Below are 17,615 nucleotides of genomic sequence, written 5' to 3' on the forward strand. Positions count from 1 at the left end.
TGTCTAATCGATGTACTGTATACCTGAAACTAATATAAAATAATTTTTTTAAATTAAAAAAAAAGGACATAGTATAGTGCTCTAGGGGGAAAAATTTTTCTGTCCCTTCTGCAAGGGTAAAGCTTTTATTCCTCTACCCTTATTTCTTTCCCCTGTAGCAGGAAATAGCCCTCAGTATTTTCAGTGTCCTTGAGGAGAGCTGCCCTGCAGACTAAGGCTTTTTTCCCCTAGATGAGACTTGGAGGCTGGAGCTGAGTGAAGTGGCCTCTGGAAACATACATACCCCTACAGATTAAACCCTTTGCTCTGTAGGGAAGAAAAGGTCTGTGAGATTTCAGCAGTGGCTGCCATTCTCCTCCCCCAGTCAATGTCTCTGGATTTTCTCTATCATATATGAGAGCTTAGCAGGGTTCCTGAAGGAAAAGCCCGAAAAAGGGTAGGAACCATCTTTCTCATGAATACAATGCCCAAGAGCTCTGCATTCTCTACTGATTCACAATGGCCTCCAGAAAGTTATTAAAATTTCTACTTCAATGTTTCTTCCATCTGATATGATATCCAGTGGCTTCTATCTCCAGATAAATAAATATCCGTATTCTATGTTTCCCTGAAGGCGCCTATTTCTCTTCAGGATGGTGGTTTGCCCTGGGACCTCAGTTCTCCAATGGGTTTACAAAAAGTCATTAACGTGATGCTCGTCCAGCTTTATTCTTGTTGTAACGATGGGAGGGGGGAGGGGTTCATCTTTTTTGTTTTTCTATATTTCCTAAGGATACATGTTCAAATATAAAATAAATATATATGGAAATTTGTTTTCTTATTATTTATACTAGAAAGACTGAAAATAAGCCAGATATCCCTTCAAAAGAAAGCATAAGCAAATAATGATATAGCCAGACAATGGAATGTTATGCAGCATATCTTAGGAATAAGATATGCAGTATTTTTAAAGGATGAGTTGGAATATTATGCAGCAGTTAAAAGGAGTGTGCTGATGCAGAAAGTTATTCTTGTTGAATAACACTTTTTACAGTTTAAATTTATTTTTTACCATGTAATCAACTTTAGAGCTGTTCAAAAATACTTCTGGACCCATGAAGCCCTTCGGGATCGATGGTAGGAATACACATAGTCATGAAATTTGTTCACGGGCCTTTCTTTGGCCAATAAACATTAGTGAGAGAATTTCACTAGGTTTCATCCACTACTCACCTCCTCGGCAGGGTCCCCTTGTGTAGGGCCCAACCTGCCCAATCATACTCAGCAGCCCTGCTGAGATGGAGTCAGTCTGTGGGTACATAGACCCCAGAGATCATGTGACCATGAGTTTAAGGCCATTTTGACACCCCAAATGCTGGAGAGCAAGCAAAAAGAATAGAAGAAATGTACAGGAGAGAGACTCAAGAAAGATAAAGACACAGCAGGGCAGAGAGATAAGTTAATGGATGATGAAAGAGTGTAAAAGATCCCCGGATGGATACTTCTTTCTAGTTCCCAGTTTAAGTTCTTTCAATGACCCAGCAATAAAGTGGGCTTTGTGAGAAACCACAATATCTTAAAGTAAATCCCCATTCATGTAATCTAACCTGACTGGATTTCTGCTCTTGCAATCAAATTACCTCTAAGACACACGTCATTAAAGATTTCTCCCTATTTTGTATAACTCTCCCAGGATGGTCTTCTCCAGACAATCCTGTTCCCCAGGTGCCTCTAACACAAGCAGCCTCAGTATCTCCACACCACTCCTGCTGCAAAACTCCTTGCTCTCCACAGCAGCCTGCCCTATACATTCTTCATGGCCCAACTCTTTCTCAGCCCTGGATTTATTTCTCTCTTGAATCTTTTGTCAGATTCTGCCTTGCATTACAATTATTTGGGTTATTTTATTTCTGAAGCTAAATTTTAAGTGACTTGATGGTAATAAGTGATCACCAGAGGGCTTAAATGTTTCCTAGATGTTTAAATTATTTAAGACTATTCTTATTAGGTTCTACAACCTCCTGAAACAGGGAGGGAGAGGAAGAAGTTACAATTAGCCCTTGAAACAGAGGCTCATTCTGTTTCCTCTTTCACTGAGAACTCAAATAATTCCCTAAATAAAAAACAACAAATACTGAAATTGTTTACTCCATGCCAGGCATTAGTCTAAGGGCTTTTGTATTTTTAATGCAAGTGATCATAATAATTTTCTACAAGAAAATTAATATAATTCTCAATTTGTTGGTGAAGAAACTTGCTCAAGAACACATAACTAAAGAACTAAAATTTTTACCCAGATGATCTTCTCTCACATTCCATGCCTTCAATCACTTGCCCATTAAGAAGGGCTTGAGTGAGAAGAGAGGTGAGGCTTAGCATGTCCGCTCTCTGATCTACCAAGAGGACATCAGAAGCAAAGTCCGTGCTCTTGTCTGCAGTGCAATGGAAAAAAGAAAGGAGAATTCCACCTGTAGATCAGGGACCTCTGAAGGCATAAAGAGACTCATGATGTGTCCATGAAAAGCTTCACACACACACACACACACACACACACACACACACACATATGTGTGAGTGTGTATGTATGCATTCTGTGCATTTTGATGGAGGGACAGCCAATAGCATTCACTAGAATCTCAAAGGCATCTGTGACCTCTTAAAAAATTCAAAACCACTGTTCAAAATAGACTGAGTGAAGAAAGAGTAAGGGAAAGAGGAATGACAGAGAGGATGTGGGAAGAGGGAAGAGGCTAGAGAGAGAGGGAGGAAGAAATGAATGAGAACAGTTCCACATACAGCAGTCATGGGAGAAGCACTGGAGCTCTGGCCTTGTTTCTAAAGTAGGCCAAGAACTAAGAACCCATTTACTGTTAGCACCCAAGAAAAGGGGTGTGTGTGTGCACGTGCATTTTGGTGAGATAAAGAGTCCTAAGAGAACAACCGAGACCATAACCCAAATACTGCCCTGTTGACCAACTTTCCCTTTGAAGGCAGAATAGCAGGTAAGGGTCTTTACGTAGGTGCTGAATTAGTCTTGAAGTGCCTTCAACTGTAGGGATTGACCTTTCCAGGCACTGGCACTAGTCACTGGTTCATGTGCATGGGGACAAATTGGTACCCATTATGGTTAACACTCCACCCACCCATTCCCCCACTTACTCATACACTATCATTCTGCAGTTAACCAGTCAGCTTAGAACAATGACATCAGATCTGTCATGCTCATATGAGTTTTCTTGTGCCCTCTTTAAGATATCTCCTTGGGACATTGCTCCTTGGGACATTGCTTTGAATCATTCCAGTGATGCTACCATCTTACTACAGGGATTATTAGAAGAGTGGTTGAGAGTCTGGGCTCAGAAGTTTAGATTCAAACTCTGCCACTTGCTCTAGGATAAAACCCTTGTTTTTCTCATCTAAAAATTGGGATTTATATAGTTTTAAATGTATGGGGTCATCCTTTTTTAAGTACACTAAAATGTATAAAGTGCTTGGGACAGTGTCTGACATAAGGTATGACTTGAAGAACTAGCTGTTGTCAGTGTGCAAAGCATCTCGGAACTCTTCCCCAAGAAGAGTCCTTGCAGTCAACTACTCAACCACACTCTTTAGCCATCAGAGAGATTTCCCAGTCTGATCACTCACTGATTCATCAACATAGCCTTAGGCTTTGGATGAAGATGGGCCCCAGTCAAGACAGCTATAGAAGAGATTGCAGAATCTGGGCAATTCTGAAAGAGGAGGGTTAACTGTCTGAGCAATGCAGAATTATGTGATAAAGAGTTCAGTCTCCAAAGAGGACTGCTTTGTGCTTTGGGTTTTTTACAGCACTTTTTATCACTATAAAGGTAAAATAAGAATGTTGAGGAAAACTTGAGAAGTACTAGAAAGTTTTAAATTAATCTCTTTCGTAATCCCTTCATAAAAATTTCATTCCTGTTATCATTTGGTTGTATTTCTTCCCAACTTTTTTATATTAAAAATCATTATCATACTACATTTATACATTGGAGCCTGTTTCTTTTTTATTGAACACTATAATATTAGCATTTTATTACATGACTATGAACTTTTTGCTAACTTCCTGATAAAGACAGTAGAGTCAAGGGGGTTTGATGACACTCCTACTTCCCCAAGCTTACAAATGAACCAAAGAGAGTAGAAATTATTGAAATGGGAAAAACAGCCCCCCAATTCCCCAGGAGCAAAAGGCAACATGACTTCCCAGATTATACTTTGAAAAGTGGTAGCTGGTGGAAGATTTTGTTGAACATGTCTCGGTGTGGCTTCTAACCCAGGATGTGAGTTGTGGGTCAACAAAGCCTGGGGAATTCCATAACATTCCCTAAATAAATGAGCATTGACCCCGGTGGCTAAAGAGACTACTCTAGGGGAGAGTCATGGAAACACTATAGGCCTGAAGAGTAGGAGTACCTGACTGCTGTTGCCGGGAATAGAGAATGCCAGAGAAACCACCAGAACTTTCTTTATGGCCTCTCTAGTCTAGAGTTTTAATTACTAGCAATCGATTCCCCATCACCTGTCCTCCAACACTCTACAATAAGCAGGGATCCTCAGAATTAGAGACCAAAGAAAAATAATGATGTAAGTTCCTCTTAGGGAAAAAGAAGACAAGGAGAAAGAATTAGATGGTAGACCTTGAAGAAAGTGAAACAGTATCTGGGATGGGGTATGGGATTGGATAGAGAGTTAAGGCAACCTTTCAAAGGGAATGAAATTTGAGTTAGTCTTGAGGGCTTCTGTCAAGCAAAGATCTCCATTTTTGGTCATCCAATCGGACTGTGCATTGAAGTCACTCAGGAGCTTTAAAACAAACAGACAAACACAATAGCAAACACCACCAACTGCACTTTGGCTCCACCCCAAAGTTTGGGTTGAGGCCCAGGCATTAGTAATTTTTAAAACTCTCCAGGTTAATTCTAAAGTACAAAGGATTGAGAACCATTGGTTGTGATGCACATCTTTGCATGCAGAACAATTTTATATTTCAGCTCATTCAATTTGGTTCTTAGGAAAAGAATGACTTCAAATTACATGAACATTTTTTAGGTTCATGATATAAATTGTCAAAATATTTGACAAAAAAAAAAAAGGATGCAACAATTTCCCTTTCAAGGGAACTTCTTTGAGAGCAGGTAATTCTCTTCTGAATGTGCATGTTCACTCCTGTTTCTCAAACCTTTCACTGGCATTGGTCACAGAAACCCCTTGCCCACCATGTACTCCTTTTATCCCTTTGGGGTTTCTTTTCCCCCTTTTCCTTTCTTCCCCTTCTCTTTGTTCATTCTCTTTTTACTCTTTTAATTCTTCTTAATAGAATCTTCCTATATCATTTCCTAGCCAATAGGATCCAGTAACAGGACTTGTCACAGGTTCTGCTGTAGAACACACCCTCACTCCCATGTACTGCACTAAGTCTTGGTTGGATTAATTAAAAATAAAGGAATTGAAGCTCCATTCTTCTATCAGGTTGTGGGCATAAAAACAAAGTATCTAATCATAGGTTTAGATGTAAGTTGAAGATGAAATCAGTGCGTACTCAAAGGTAGTGCACACAAAACATTTGCACACTTGACGGTGTGCAATTTTAAGTGCTTTAAATGACGGTGTGGTTCCTTTCATGGTGGGAATTTGTAAGCACATGCATAGACACAGCCTCCTTCCTCTGCCTTTTCTCCAACCCTCTATGTGCCCCTTCCACTTCCACAGCAAAAGCTTTTGAGGGAAGAATACTTTGGACTATAAAAGCTGTCACTTAAGGCACTCTGAGAAACTGACTACAGTTTCCAAGGAGGGTCATCTCTTCACTTATTAGTTTTCATTCTCTCTCAAAATTCTATATTTGATTTTCTCTTAGCAGTTTAAATTTAGCAGCTCTTTGTTTATTGATTTTTTTTTTTTTTTAAGTTAAAGCCTACTCTGCAGAGCTGTTATAAATATCATCCTGGAGATGAAGGGAACCTAACTGGGACCTCCATTACCTCACTTACGCTAGGAATGGGGCTGATTTGGTTGTCCAGGAGGGAAGTTCCCAGTTCTCCTTACTTCTTAAAAGTATCCTGTACAGTGGGAAGGGATGGCCTTCCCTCTCGAGAAGGGCATTCTCCAGGCAAAGCAGCAAGAAGACTATTTTCCTTAACTCTAGATCCATGTACGAGAGGACTGGAGTGACCAAGATGGCAACAGTGAAAGAGGAACTGTCAGGAGCTCTGAAATACCATCTCTTCTCACAGCAGAAGAATATGCCAAAGGGTTTAGAGAAGGGGAAAAGGACAGTGCAGGATCTCAGCAACAAGACCTTCACAGCCACACTACAGGAGAGGCCGATGGTGTTTTCCACTTCTTTCCCGGATGCATGGAAACTTAGCTGATTATTGTCATATTACAACTATGTGATGTTAAACATCTGTTTGCTAGGAAATATTTAGATAATTGAAAACAGCATTTGTTTAAATTCCAGACCCTGGAACGAAGTTTTGCCAGGGATCTCTCCCCACCACCCACTGACCCTGAAACCTGGGCCTTTGGCCACAAAACCCTGCTGAGGCCCCAGCAAAGCATAGTCTGCCTGGGGACTGGGTTTTCCTAAGGTTGCAAAAGATGATACATTTGGCCTCATTGGCTCAGAATATCCAAAAGTAAAAATGTTCATTTTTATGCAAATGAAATGCTCATTTTTATCCAGGTGTTTTGGCTACCAAACAAAATTTAAAACAAAAATAAGGAATTTCTTTCTTTCCCCAATCCTACATGCCTACACTGATCTTGAATTCTTTCTTATTAAGCCAGACTTAATGGTTTTTGAGCAATAAAAACTCCATTTTAAGCCAGTTACATTATTCGAAAGTCATTATCAGTTAGCTTCAGGCAATGCAGAATCAGGATTTTGCATATATATAATACTAGATAACTCGAGCATTTTCTATGAGTTGGGACACAATTTTAAGTGCTTTAAATGCAATAATTCAATTAGTCCTTACAGGAACACTATATAGTAAGTACCACCATTCACTCTGTTTCATAGATAAGAAAATGAAAACACAAGGAAGCTAAGCAGCTTGCAACAAATCTAGGAATCTGGAAGGATGAAGCCACCAGTTCCTAAGATCAAGATCATTAGAGATGAAAGCTTAGGCAGGGAAATCATGACTTCTATTTTTGACATGTTAAAGTTGAGGTGTCAACAGCACTTAAGTGGAAATATCAAGAAAGTGTTTGGATCCAGGTGCCTGGAGCTCATGAGTAAGGTAGAAGAAACTAGAGACTTAAATTGGGAGACATTAGGATATGAACAGAATTTAAACCATGGTGCCTGAAGGGATCATTTAGAGCAAGAGTATAGAGAAGAGATCTGAGGATAGAGTCTGGGTACATCCATATTATGTCAGAAAGAAGAGTCAGCAAAGGAGACAAGGAGTGGCCAGTGGGGTGACCAGAAGAGATAAATATCAAGAACTTGTGGTGTCCAAGCTCCAAGTAAGGAAATGTTTTAAGGAAGAAGGAGTAGTTGACTTTTCAAAGATGGAGAATGATGAGGGCTAAGCATTTGGTAACAGGGAGTTATTGCTGACCTTGACCAGAGCAGTTTCTGTTGAGTGGAAGGCTCAAAGCCCACCTAGAATGGCTGGGAAACTTAGATGTGGAGAAAAGAAACCAGTTCGCTGCCGCTCTCACTTCCCAATTCTTTGACTCTTTAATTCCGGTGACTTCCACTACCACTCCATGTCAGCCACCCACAAATGGATCACCTCTCTTTTTCACTCTAACATCTGCACTTCTGAAGTCTTAAACTCCAGTGCTCCACACTTTAACCTCGATTCCTTTCAGCTTTCCCTTCTTTATCCTACTACACCCTTTCTTTTGCTAATATGGAGACTTCCAGCCTCTTGACTCCTACATTTTTCTCTCTAGTACTCTCACTTTCTTCAATTCCATCCTTTTCCAGACTGAAATCCCTTGCCCTTCAGTCCACTGCACCTGACAAAACTACCCCGGATGAAGTCCACATTTTAGTTCTGTTGACTGAGCCCAGCTAAGGAAACTTAGTGCCTTCACCCTCGGGTAGATGCCACTGCAAATTCATGACTCCCCATCCTCACTGGTCTTCCCCACCCCTCCCACTACTGCCTGGCCATCCTCCTATTTGTTAGCAGTCAGATCTCATCACAACTCTCCACAGTAATTTCCCTTATTTCGAAGCTTTAACAATCTCATTCCTAACTCACTTCTTCATCCTTCACCAGCAGAAATATTTTTGTCAAGTTAGAAAATCTTTTTAAAAAACAGATTCTAGAACTTTTGGCCCAATTCAATGCTCTGGGGGTATACAAGCAATTTGAAAGATAAATGATTAATTCTGGGTACCGGAAATGGCCTGATTCATATTCCGTCCCTGAGCCAGACAGAGAAAGCCCTGCCAGTGGGAAATGGATGACAGCGGTAAAGGATGAGCACTGGCAGGGATGCAGAAACTCTTCCAGACAGCTTGGGGGGCTGCCTATGCTCCACAGCATCACAATAGGGCTTCATTCTTACATGGCAGCTCACAGTCCTCTCAGAGACACCTACAGCCAGGCAGGGCCATTCCATTCTCAACCACACATCACTTTTAATACTTACACACTTGAGTACTTTAGCTCTGTCCTCATTGTGTGTCCTTAAACATGTATAGAATACAATGGTCTCTGATAAGATACTTATAATGTAAAATATTATTTTTATTTCAATTCTCAAAAGAATCAAACAATTCTCAAAAGAATCAAAAGAAGTTATCATTTGTTGGAGTCTTTGATGTGCCAAGTATTAGCTAGGTGCTCTATATGATGTCATAATTATGCCAGAGACTGTGCTAGGCTCTGGGTGGATAGTGATGATAAAACTGACCAGTTTTTATCCTCATGGACTAATAGGAAAGACGAGCTTTAAACAAATAAACTCATAAATAAAAATATAATTGTAAACTGTGAAAGTGTTACCAAAGCAAAAATAGGGTGCTGTTAGGGGTTAAGTTGTGTCCCCCAAAAAGATATGATGAAGTCCTAACCTCTAGTACATCAGAATGAAAACTTGTTTGGAAATAGAGTCACTGTAAATGTAATTAGCTAAGTTAAGACGAGATCATACTGGAGCAGGGTAGGCTTTTAATGTAATATGACTGGTATCCTTTTATGAAGAGAGAGACACAGGAAGGAACGTGCCTTATGAAGACAGAGACACAAAGAAGGAAGACAGCCATGGGGACAGAGGCAGAAATTAGAGTTATGCTACCACAAGCCAAGGAACACCTGGGGCCACCAGATGCTAAGAAGAGGTAAAGAAGACTCCTCCAGGAGAGATTTCAAAGGGAGCATGGCCATGCCAACACCTTGATTCTGGACGTCTATACTCCAGAACTGTAAGAGAATAAATTTCTGTTGTTTTAAGCTATTCAGTTTATGGTACTTTGTTATAATAGCCCTAGGAAACTAACACAGGTACTATACATGATTGAATAACAGGTGAGAGCTAATTTAGTTTGGGATGTATACCAATTAACCTTCTTCAAGGGTAAAAGACAGAAAGGAGTGCTACCTTATATTAAAATAAGGAATTTGCTAAAAGGAGATGAGGTAGCCCAGAGAATCAAAGTAAGCCTCAGGAAGGACAGAAACTATGGAAGTTTTTGGATATGGGAACAGGAACCCATAGGCAGGTTTTTCAGGGCACCACCCTCAGAAGAAATATGTTCCCACTATTTTACTCCCTTGGGTCAATCTGACCAAAAATCAAATTTCTGGGGAAGAGAGTCCAACTGACTTAGGTTGGGTCATGTGCCAACTCCTTGGAGAGCTGATGAGAATGGGGGAAATTGGACACCTTGATAGCTTAACCCATGAAGACTACTTGCTTTGCAAAAGAGAAGTAGAGTACTAGTAAGGAAAGGACAGAGGTGCTGGAAAGGAAAAAACGACAGGTTAAGTAACTTTAGGGAAGGGCCTTTCGGCTGACTCTTAAAAGCTGGTTAAGAAATAGGCAGACGGAGATCAAGGGCCAGGACAGGAATTAGGGCAAGGTCATCAGAAACAGCTTGATATGTTCAAAGAACTAGCCAACATAGATGGATATGACATTAACTGAGAGGGAAAAGCCTAGAAGAAGAGCATACTTAGGTAAGAAGATTAAGAGCTTCGTTTGGGGGCCTTTTGGTTTGAGAAGTCTGTTAAAAAAAATTGTTAAATAGAAAGTTGAATATGTAAGTTATGGTTTAGACAAGGCATCTAGATGGATATGTAAATTAAGGAGTTATTGATATATAAGTGAACATGGATATAATCATTTAGGGAGACAGTATAAGAGATGCAAAGAGTTTCCATGGTTGATGGAATTCCAACATTTAGAACAGTGGTCCATGCCAAAACATTCCTCACTTCACCTTCATCAGTAAACATTTGTAGCCTATACTGTCAATGTGCACATTTATTTAAAATTATGTACATGAGCTAACGTACTCAAATATTTTGTGTGCTATAAAATATATACACATACACACAAACAATTTTGGAGATTTTGGAGGATGAGGTTTTTTTAAATTGAAATCAATTCAAATAAAAGTTAACATAAATTAGAGGACCACTGATTTGGAGGTCAGTATAGAAAAATATGAGCCAATCAGGAAGTGGCCAGAGAGGCAGAGGAGAAACTAGAATAAGATGTCATGAAAGTTTTTTTAAAGTGTTTCAAGGAAAAGGTACTAATTACAATATGAAATATTATTGAGTAATCTAGCAAAATGAAGAACAGAGAACGGTCTTTTAGATTTGGCTCGTGAAAGTCATTGGCGACTCTGACAGGAGCAATTTCCATAGACAGGTGAGTTTAGAAGCCATACTAGAGAGCTGAAAAATAAATGGGCATAAATGCATTTAATTACCCCAACTACTCTGCCAGGTGAAAAGTATTACCATCATTTACAAACGAAGAGATCAACACTTACAGTTGTAAAGAATTTGCCTTAGTTTTTACATTGCAGGAGAAAAAGTGAAAAATTAATACTAAGCCTGCCCAGATTTACAATACTTGGATTCACTCATTGAAGAAAGCTAATAGATATAAAAATGTCATTAGGTAGAAGCAGGGCCTGGGTGAAAGTGGGAACAACTGCTCATAAATAGTGCAATGCTGGTTGCAGAGCATTCTGGGAACTTCTCTGAGAAGAGAAGAAATCAGTACTAAGCCAAAAGCAAAATTCCTCATTCCAGGGATCCTGGAAAAAAGGCAAGTTTACTCAACCTCTGAAAGGGAATCCAAGTACTGTGGAGCTGTGTCTTAGGAGGAAGGGGTTGGGTTCTAAAGTCAGCCCATAAGGTAAAATTTCTGTAGAGTAAAAATGACCCTTGGAAACTCTGTTTGGCTGGAGACTAACACACTGAATCTCAATAAGTCCAACCAGGCACGTTTTTCTCCTGTAGTTCAGATCTTTGTTTTTTGAATGAGCACCAGATGAAGTAATTGACTTGCACAGAGGGAATCATCTTACATGAAAAATACATCTCTTAAGACACCAGATGAACACTCAGCTCGGAGTAGCCTGAGGATCATAAGACAAATCAAAGGAGCAGGAGATTCACACATTCTTTCGCACACAGCACTCTGAGGCGTTTACTCATCAGGCAGATCGGCGCATAGTATTTAAATTGTTCTCATTCTTGTTGGACTATGTTGAAATAATGATTGGACTTTACCTTTCATCCTAAACAATTAGAAAACTGGACACACTGTTTTAGGCATTGCACTATATATCAAACATTTTCAGACTTTGGGTCACAAGTTGTAGAGGCCTGTGAACCCTGGGGGAAGAGAAGCTAACGAAGTAGGCCCTACAGTTGCCCAGCTTTCTCTCCAGAGCACAGGTGTAGGGAAGGGAACACCTCAGGGCTTCTCTGAGTTGAGAAGGTAGAGTTTAAAGCTTAGGGATACTGAGGCAACTAGAACTTCAGGACAGAGTTATGAAAAGGAAGGAGCTATGCAAGAAAAGTGCTTCATAAATCTATGTAGGGGTCCCCTTGATTCTTTGCCAAGTACAAGGCTATGTATATGGAGAGTAAAACTTCACTAGGCCAAGGAAAAGATGACCTGCGAGCTGGGAGCTGAACAATGTTCAGAGCTCACACAGATTGGGGACACGTTTGCACTTCAAGTAGCCATAGTGATGAGTGTTCATTGATCACCCAGTGGAAAACCGAGAGAGCCCACTTTACTGGCAGGGTTCAAGCAAGTTTACTCTACACCCACCCTAGCAAAACTCAAAATGAGCCATAAGTAGCTCATCTGTCTGCCAAACCTCTATATAATGTTTGAAGGAAGAAAAAAAGATAAAAAATTATTAGACATTTCAAGAAGCAGGAAAACACATCCATATGATTGTTCTGAAATGTGTATAGTTGAATTCATGTAAGCTAAATGCGACACAGCATTGCTCCACCGCATAAGCCCCTAACTCGATGCTGGCCCCTTGCTTTGGAACATGCTTGATACATGTGTTCTTCCCTGACACAAAGGCAGATCCTTCCACCCTCCCCCTTCTTCCTGGTCTCATGGGTTTTTGCTAAAGGAAAAGTCTAAATGTCCAACTACTCATTTTACATTAATTACTTAGAACTTAAACCATGACTTCTACAAATGGCCATGTCTTTAAAGCACAGTCTTGGTGGTTTTATTTTATTTTATTTTTCTACTTTGGGATAGTGTGTGGCATTAAGTAGCAAAAATCTAGATACTGCGAGGGTTCATTCCACAGAAAAGAATATGTGTTTGTCTTCCAAAGGTATGTAACAAATGAAAAATTAGGCATAATTCGTGCAAAAAAAGGCATAAGAGAAAGAAGACAACAAGAATCATATAAATGCAGATCTTAAATACAGGATGACAGAAACTAGGCTGAGTGTTATGGTGGAGGAGGGAAGAGCTTTAGAGTAGTAGAAAGAACTTGGGCTATAGATTTAGTCAGAATTAAGGTGATTCACACAGCTATCATTGGCTAGTTCTGTGACATGGGGCAAGTTCCTTAAGCTCCCTTAGTCTGATCTCTCACACTTCCAGCTGTGTATCACCGTACTTAACTTCTTTGTCCTCAGTTTTCTCTACTATAAGATGAGAATGATAATCATACTTACCTCGTGGGGTTCTTTTGAATATTGAATGAGTTAATATACATTTAAAGTGCTTATAATAACATTTGGAGTGTGGTAATTGATCCATGTTAGTCATTATTATTGTTATTAAGATTATCTTATTTCATTATTATTACATTCTCTTCTGTATAATGGGTTTACAATAGCTCCCACACCTCATCTGCAGTTTTGCTTTCCGTGGTTTCAGTTAACTACGGTCAACCTCAGTCAAAATACTAAATGGAAAATTACAGGGAAAAAAATTTGTAAGTTTTAAATTGTGCTCTGCTCTCAGTATCATGATGAAATCTTGCACTCTCCTACTCTCTGTCCTGCCTGGGACATGAGTCATCCCTTTGCCCAACGTATGCACACTATACATACTACCCACCCATTGGCCACTTAGTAGCCATTGGTTATTAGATTGACAGTCTAGGTATCACAGTGCTTCTGTTCAAGCAACCCTTGTTTTACTTAATGGTGGCATGACGTGCAAGAATAGTGATGCTGGCAACTCAGATATGCCAAAGAGAAGCCTTGAAGTACTTCCTTTAAGTGAAAAGTTATGTGAGTATAGGGGGAAAGAAACATGGTATATAAAGGGTTCAGTACTATCCTCAGTTTCAGGCATTCACTGGGAGTCTTGGAATGTAACCCTGAGGATAAGGGGAGACTATTGTACTGTTACCTGCCTCCAGTGCCTGACATAGAGATCAAATAGAAGATAAGCATAAAGCCTCTAACAGATTGCCTAGCATGTAATAAGCACTCAATAAATGGTATATGTTATTCAGGAAATAATAAGGCATGATTAGATAATATGAGTACTTAAAATTTTTTTAATTGTATATATTAAAACATTAATAAAATTAAGAGACAAATGAAAATTTTGGGCAACAAATGTGATAACCTTAATAAATAAAGAGTTCATACAAATTGATAGAAGAGATATAGGGGTAAAGGAAGTAAATAAATTATTAATAGTAAGATGCATAAATGGCTACTACATATTAAAGCATTGCTCAAGTTCTTTAATATTCAAAAAAATGTGAATTAAATCGCAATGAAGTGGTAAACCACAATTTCTGGAAAGCCATTTGGCAAAATGTATTAATAATCTTTTAAAAATTCCCATGCTCTTAGAGCCAATAATGTCTCTTCTAGGGATATGTTCCCAGGGAATAACAAGGAAAGTGAACAAAGGCTTATTACTAAAATGTCCTCGCAATATAATTTATAACAGTTGTGTTCAGGTGAAGATAATATAAGTTGACTAGTTCTGTTTTCATAACCTTAATGTTGATATAGTATTACTTTAACAATAAACACATACTGGAAAAAAAATCGCTTTTATGTTAAGTCATAATAATACCCACAGAGATTTTCAAATTGCTTTTAACCAATAATTGCTGTTTCTTGGGCACTCAACAAAATGCCTTAATGTTTCGTTATAGTCGCAAATTGGGGAAAAGGTTCATTCATCTTCTGAGGTGCCAGAAAGTGTCAGTGTTGGTTGTGTGTATATGTGTGGCATTGTTGATAGTTAGCTTGTGATGGGACTTTGTAAATAGCAATAGAGGTCCGTCTACAATAGAGGCAGTCACTCTTATGCAAACAGGAACATAGGAGCCTGAGAATTCTCTAGTAGCACAGCTGAGCTGAGTCAAACCAGCTAGGATGGAGTCCAGAGCCATCAGGAGTGGCTAGCTGTGTGTCCTTCAAAGAAACTCATCAGCAACTTGCCACATTATCACCTTCTACCATTGGCATTTTCGAGACCAAAAAACCGAGAGCCTTTGTTTTTTGGGTTTGTTTGTTTGTTTGTTTGTTTGTTTTTTATAAGTGACTTTTTTTTAAGAGCAATAGTGTCTAGAAGAGTCACAGTCTGAACACACTCTGTTATCCAAAAAGTCTCTGAAAGCATCACTTTTAAGAACTTTATTTCTGGAACCTCTTGCCAAGAAGCAGTCATGTTTTGGAGCAAAGACTCTAATTGGGTTAATGGCACTCGCTACCTCCACTGCACTTTCACTCACTCAGAAGAGGAAGAGTACGACACTGCATGTTCAATTTAGTCTAAGATGTCACCTTTTAGACACAGAATCACAGAGCATGAAGAAAGCAGAAAGTTCTGGTCTGGTCGCCTGAATACCTGGATGTGGACATGGAAACCAGCTTGGTATCTCCATGATCTGGACTTGGGGCAGTGGGAGACTTGTTTCCATCCTTAATCAGTCCTGGTCACATGGACACTCTGACAGGGCAAAGACATCCAGCCCCACTGAGCAGAGAAGCTGTGGATGCTTCTCTAGGGTCTGTTTTCTGTCTCTTTCACAGGGAGAGTCTTGGAAAGGAAAAATGTTCCCTCTTAATTCTCCCAGCCAGGGGCCTTTGCTCAGCCACAAGCAATTATTTTGTTTCCTCTGTCCCAATGTCCTCTGTCACACTCAGTATTCTGCAGGTAATCCTCATCAATTCAGTCCTAAGATTGCTGGGATGATGTCGCTGACACTCCAGGAACCCCAGGACAAACACGCTGGCATTTGCAGCCCGTAGAGGGTGGCCCTGGCTATTGGCAGGTGCAAAGCTGAAACAGATTAATCGATGTTGTCGCTGGGTGAGGTGAGGCACCTTCAACATCTTTTCAGAGTCTGGTGCTTACGGTCTGCTTCTCTTCCATTAAGCCACAAGATGGCCAAGGTATGCAACCTAAGATTCCTCATTACAGCCCTGAGTATAGCCTCCTGAGTGCCCAGGTAGTGGCCCAGCCCAGGTGGGGGTGGGTGTTTTACCTGGTTTTTCACCTTTGGCCAATAGGAGCTCCCTGATTCTCATACATTGGTCAAGCAGAATGTTCTACATGAAAAATGAAAAAGAAAAACAGTGTACACATCTAACATCTAACTAGGCAAATCCCCAAAACTCTGGGGATGGGAGGAGATAGGTGTAGTAGCTGCTGCAGTCCATCAGGTTGATTCTATGGGCTGAGCCCAGGGCTGAGGTGGAGGTGTGCATGGGGTGGGGATATGGGCCACAGCCCACATAGCCAGGAAGCCACACAGACTTTACTTGTTCCTCTGGGTCAGCACCTCTGTCTTCCACAGGGAGAGAAGCCTGGAAGCTGGGCCAGAGGCAAGGCTGGAGAGAATGTGTGTGAATAGGGAAAGGATGTAGCTAAGGGAAACGGTTCTTCTAACGGTTGTAGCTAAGGGAAACGGTTCTTCATCAATGCATATTTCATATGTCCAGCGAAATAAGAAACAAGTCTTCATACCTGCTTAAAGTGAGAAACCTACCAGGGAAAATAAAGATATCCACATTGAGTACTCATGCTTCAAAAAAGTTTAGAAAGAACTCCCATAGTTTCTTGATGGATAAGGCTTCCTTCGCCTTTTCCAGTGGGCCTAGAGGCAAAGGAACATGTCATATCACTTTCTTCTCTAAACCTCTTAAAACATGACAGTGTACATTTGTACAGATGTTCTCATGATGCATTATATTGAATTATTAACTGTCTTTCCTAAAGATCTGTAATATCTATCTCCCACTGGACCAAAAAAAAAAAATTTAACTAGTCTCCCAGGGAAAAAACCAACAGATTATTATTCTATACATGGAAACTGCATGAATAATTAATATGCAGCATTTTGATAAATTTCATTCACAAATACTTTGTGGTTTACTGAGAGTTTTTAACTCAGTCTGTATTTTTAGGAAGAGCCTAGATGGATACTGTGGGTCTGCCTAGGCCCTGAAAAAGTAATCAAAAGTCAACAGAACAAATGCGGGTTGCTGTGTAGCTGGATCCAGACCATGCTTTCTACTCGATTTACATGAATCAATTAGATTTGAGGCCTAAGAATGAGCTGTATAAAAACAGCATTAGAGACATAAGGCATTATCCCTGGTTTCAAGGAGTATCATGGGCTAAATTGTGTACCCCACCAACACCAAATTCATATGTACCTCAGAATGTGATTATACTTGGAGATAGGGTCATTCAAAGGGTAATTAAGTTAAAATGAGGTCATTAGAGTGGACCCTAACCCAATATGATTGTTGTCCTCATAAGAGGTGATTAGGATACAGACATACACAGAGGGAAGACCATGAGAGGACACAGGGAGAAGACAGCCCATCTGCAAGCCCAGGAGAGAGGCCTCAGGAGAACACAACCCTGCCTTGACATCAGACTTCTAACCTCCAAAACTGTAAGACAATACATTTCTGTTCTTTAAGCCGCCCCATCTTGGTGTTTTATTATGACAGCCCTAGCAAACTAGTATAGGGGGTTTATCAGAAATCATATCTTTTTAATCACTGTCACTCCCCATAGTCTTGTTGCCTTCTACAATCTCAATTATTGCGTCATCTGTGGCCACAAGTACTTGGGTTCTTCCCAAGTCTCCTCTGGCCCCTCACCTGTCTCTTCATGGCAGCAGTGGGTGAGACTTATGTCTCCTCATA

Source organism: Pteropus medius, unplaced genomic scaffold, assembly GCF_902729225.1.
Source record: "Pteropus medius unplaced genomic scaffold, Ma_sr-lr_union100, whole genome shotgun sequence".
Classification (NCBI taxonomy): domain Eukaryota; kingdom Metazoa; phylum Chordata; class Mammalia; order Chiroptera; family Pteropodidae; genus Pteropus; species Pteropus medius.